Here is a 4803-nt window from a genome sequence, read left to right as displayed (position 1 = left end):
AAGGACTCTGAAGAGAAAATTAAGAGAAGCTAAATTACAACAATCCAGAGACAACTTGATTGAAAATTTCGAACAAGTAAAGGAGATGGCAGCCGAACCCAACAACAATGCAAGGAGAATGCTTGGTGAATTTACTGCACCTAATTCCAATTTACATGGAAGAAGCATCTCCATTCCTGCCATTGGAGCAAACAACTTTGAGCTGAAACCTCAATTAGTTTCTCTGATGCAGCAGAACTGCAAGTTTCATGGACTTCCATCTGAAGATCCTTTTCAGTTCTTAACTGAATTCTTGCAGATATGTGATACTGTTAAGACTAATGGAGTAGATCCTGAAGTCTACAGGCTCATGCTTTTCCCTTTTGCTGTAAGAGACAGAGCTAGATTATGGTTGGATTCTCAACCTAAAGACAGCCTGAACTCTTGGGATAAGCTGGTCACGGCTTTCTTAGCCAAGTACTTTCCTCCTCAAAAGCTGAGCAAGCTTAGAGCTGATGTTCAAACCTTCAGGCAGAAAGAAGGTGAATCCCTCTATGAAGCTTGGGAAAGATACAAACAGTTGACCAAAAAGTGTCCTTCTGACATGCTTTCAGAATGGACCATCCTGGATATATTCTATGATAGTCTGTCTGAGTTATCTAAGATGTCATTGGATACCTCTGCAGGTGGATCTATTCACCTAAAGAAAACGCCTGCAGAAGCTCAAGAACTCATTGACATGGTTGCTAATAACCAGTTCATGTACACTTCTGAAAGGAATCCTGTAAGCAATGGGACGCCTATGAAGAAGGGAGTTCTTGAAGTTGATACTCTGAATGCCATATTGGCTCAGAACAAAATATTGACTCAGCAAGTCAATATGATTTCTCAGAGTCTGCATGGAATGCAAGCTGCATCCAACAGTACTCAAGAGGCATCTTCTGAAGAAGAAGCCTATGATCCTGAGAACCCTGCAATAGCAGAGGTAAATTACTTAGGTGAACCTTATGGAAACACCTATAACTCAACATGGAGAAATCATCCAAATTTCTCATGGAAGGATCAAAAGCCCCAACAAGGCTTTAATAATGGTGAAAAAAACAGGTTTAGCAATAGCAAGCCTTTTCCATCATCAACTCAGCAACAGACAGAGAACTCTGAACAAAATGCTTCTAATTTAGCAAATCTAGTCTCTGATCTATCTAAGGCCACTGTAAGTTTCATGAATGAAACAAGGTCTTCTATTAGAAATCTGGAAGCACAAGTGGGCCAGCTGAGTAAAAGGATCACTGAAATCCCTCCTAGTATTCTCCCAAGCAATACAGAAGAGAACCCAAAAGGAGAGTGCAAGACCATTGACATAAGCGCCATGGCCGAACCTGTGAGGAGAGGAGAGGACGCGAATCCCAAGGAGGAAGACCTCCTGGGACGTCCAGTGATCAATAAGGAGCTTCCCTCTGAGGAACCAAAGGACTCTGAGGCTCATCTAGAGACCATAGAGATTCCATTGAACCTCCTTATGCCCTTCATGAGCTCTGATGAATATTCCTCTTTTGAAGAGAACGAGGATGTTACTGAAGAGCAAACTGCCAAGTTTCTTGGTGCAATCATGAAGCTGAATGCCAAATTATTTGGCATTGATACTTGGGAAGTTGAACCTCCCTTGTTCATCAATGAACTAAGTGATCTGGATCAACTGACATTGCCTCAGAAGAGACAGGATCCTGGAAAGTTCATAATACCTTGTACTATAGGCACCATGATCTTTAAGGCTCTGTGTGACCTTGGTTCAGGAATAAACCTCATGCCCCTCTCTGTAATAGAGAAACTGGGAATCTATGTGGTGCAAGCTGCTAAAATCTCATTAGAGATGGCAGACAGTTCAAGAAAACAGGCGTATGGACAAGTAGAGGATGTGCTAGTAAAGGTTGAAGGCCTCTACATCCCTACTGATTTCATAGTCCTGGATACTGGAAAGGAAGAGGATGAATCCATCATCCTAGGAAGACCTTTCCTGGCCACAGCAAGAGCTGTGATTGATGTTGACAGAGGTGAAATAGTCCTTCAATGGAACGAGAACTCCCTTGTGTTTAAAACTCAAGGATCTCCCTCTGCAACCATGGAGAGGAAGCAGAAAAAGCTTCTCTCAAAGCAGAGTCAACCAGAGCCCCCACAGTCAAACTTTAAGTTTGGTGTTGGGAGGCCACAACCAAACTCTAAGTTTGGTGTTGAACTCCCATATTCAAACTCTAAGTTTGGTGTTGGAGAGTTTCAACAATGCTCTGAACATCTGTGAGGCTCCATGAGAGCCCACTGTCAAGCTATTGACATTAAAGAAGCGCTTGTTGGGAGGCAACCCAATGTTTATTTATCTAACTCTATTATTATTGTTTTTCATGTTTTCTTAGGTTCATGATCATGTGGAGTCACAAAACAAACAAAAAAATCAAAAGCGGAATCAAAAACAGCAGAAGAAAAATCACACCCTGGAGGAGCATCTGTCTGGCGTTCAAACGCCAGAACATAGCATGGTTCTGGCGCTGAACGCCCAAATGGGCAACATCCTGGCGCTGAACGCCCAGAACAAGCATGGTTCTGGCGTTCAACGCCAGAAATGGCAGCAATTGGGCGTTGAACGCCCAAAATGGGCACCAACCTGGCGCTGAACGCCCAGAGTTGTGTGCAAGGGCATTTTGCATGCCTAAATTGGTGCAGGGATGTAAATGCCTTGACACCTCAAGATCTGTGGACCTCACAGGATCACCTCAGGATCTGTGGACCCCACAGGATCCCACCTACCTCCACTCACTCTCTTCTCTCTTCTCAATCATCCTCTATTCCCAATAAACACTCTTCCCTATTAACCCTTTACCACTCACATCCAAACACCCACTTTCCTTCAAAATTCAACATCTCTTCCCCACCCAATCCCACCCATATGGCCGAATACACATCTCCCTCCATCTCCTCCATATCTTCTTCTTATTCTTCTATTCTTTCTTCTTTTGCTCGAGGGCGAGCAACATTCTAAGTTTGGTGTGGTAAAAGCATAGCTTTTTTGTTTTTTTCCATAACTATTGATGGCACCTAAGGCCAGAGAAACCTCTAGAAAGAGGAAAGGGAAGACAAAAGCTTCCATCAAGGGTCTATAGCTCAGTGGTAGAACATTTGACTACAAATCAAGAGATCCCTGAGATACCTCAGGGGATACATTTTCTTCCACACAATTATTGGAAGCAACTAAGGGTGGAACATCAAGAGCACTCCATCATCCTTCATGAAATCAGAGAAGATCTAAAAGCAATGAAGGAGGAGCAACAAAAGGCAAGGAAAAGACATAGAAGAGCTCAAGAACATTATTGAAACGCCATCACCACTAAGGTGGATTCATTCCTTGCTCTTATTTCTTCTGTTTTTTGTTTTTATATGTTATGTGCTTATATATGTTTGTGTCTTTATTACATGATCATTAGTAGTTAGTAACTTTGTCTTAAAGATATGAATGTCCTATGAATCCATCACCTCTCTTAAATGAAAAATGTTTTAATTCAAAAAAACAAGAAGTACATGAGTTTTGAATTTATCCTTGAACTTAGTTTAATTATATTGATGTGGTGACAATGCTTCTTGTTTTCTGAATGTATGCGTGAACAGTGCATATGTCATTTGAAGTTGTTGTTTAAGAATGTTAAATATGTTGGCTCTTGAAAGAATAATGACTAGGAGACATGTTATTTGATAATCTGAAAAATCATAAAAATGATTCTTGAAGCAAGAAAAAGCAGCAAAGAACAAAGCTTGCAGAAAAAAAAAGGCGAAAAAAAAATAGAAAGAAAAAGAAAAAGCAAAGAGCAAAAAGCCAATAACCCTTAAAACCAAAAGGCAAGGGCAAATAAAAAGGATCCCAAGGCTTTGAGCATCAGTGGATAGGAGGGCCTAAAGGAATAAACACCTGGTCTAAGCGGCTAAACCAAGCTGTCCCTAACCATGTGCTTGTGGCGTGTAGGTGTCAAGTGAAAACTTGAGACTGAGCGGTTAAAGTCAAGGTCCAAAGCAAAAAAAAAAAAAAAGAGTGTGCTTAAGAACCCTGGACACCTCTAATTGGGGACTTTAGCAAAGCTGAGTCACAATCTGAAAAGGTTCACCCAGTTATGTGTCTGTGGCATTTATGTATTCGGTGGTAATACTGGAAAACAAAGTGCTTAGGGCCACGGCCAAGACTCATAAAGAAGTTGTGTTCAAGAATCATCATACTGAACTAGGAGAATCAATAACACTATCTGAACTTTGAGTTCCTATAGATGCCAATCATTCTGAACCTCAATGGATAAAGTGAGATGCCACAACTATTTAAGAGACAAAAAGCTATAAGTCCCGCTCATATGATTGAAGCTCTGTTTCATTGATAGTTTGGAATTTATAGTATATTCTATTCTTTTTATCCTATTTTGATTTTCAGTTGCTTGGGGACAAGCAACAATTTAAGTTTGGTGTTGTGATGAGCGGATAATTTATACGCTTTTTGACATTGTTTTTAGTATGTTTTTAGTAGGATCTAGTTACTTTTAGGGATGTTTTTAATAGATTTTGTGTTAAATTCACATTTCTGGACTTTACTATGAGTTTGTGTGTTTTTCTGTGATTTCAGGTATTTTCTGGCTGAAATTGAGGGACTTGAGCAGAAATCAGATTCAGAGGTTGAAAAAGGATTGCTGATGCTGTTGGATTCTGACCTCCCTGCACTCAAAGTGGATTTTCTGGAGCTACCGAACTCGAAATGGCGCGCTTCCAATTGGGTTGGAAAGTAGACATCCAGGGCTTTCC

The 4803-nt window shown here is 40.8% G+C and overlaps 1 non-coding gene across 1 annotated transcript; it reads right to left on the bottom strand.

Moving 5' to 3' along the window:
* Positions 1-481: 481 nt before the first annotated feature.
* Positions 482-589, bottom strand: LOC112753115 (small nucleolar RNA R71). Its single transcript, XR_003177514.1, has one exon. It is a non-coding gene; the product is annotated as a small nucleolar RNA R71 (small nucleolar RNA).
* Between the last annotated feature and the right edge of the window lie 4214 nt (positions 590-4803).

The sequence above is a fragment of the Arachis hypogaea genome, chromosome 15 (genome assembly GCF_003086295.3).
Source record: "Arachis hypogaea cultivar Tifrunner chromosome 15, arahy.Tifrunner.gnm2.J5K5, whole genome shotgun sequence".
Taxonomy (NCBI): Eukaryota; Viridiplantae; Streptophyta; class Magnoliopsida; order Fabales; family Fabaceae; genus Arachis; species Arachis hypogaea.
The sequence above is the reverse complement of the archived record's forward strand: the minus strand, read 5'-3'. Positions and strand labels throughout refer to the sequence as shown.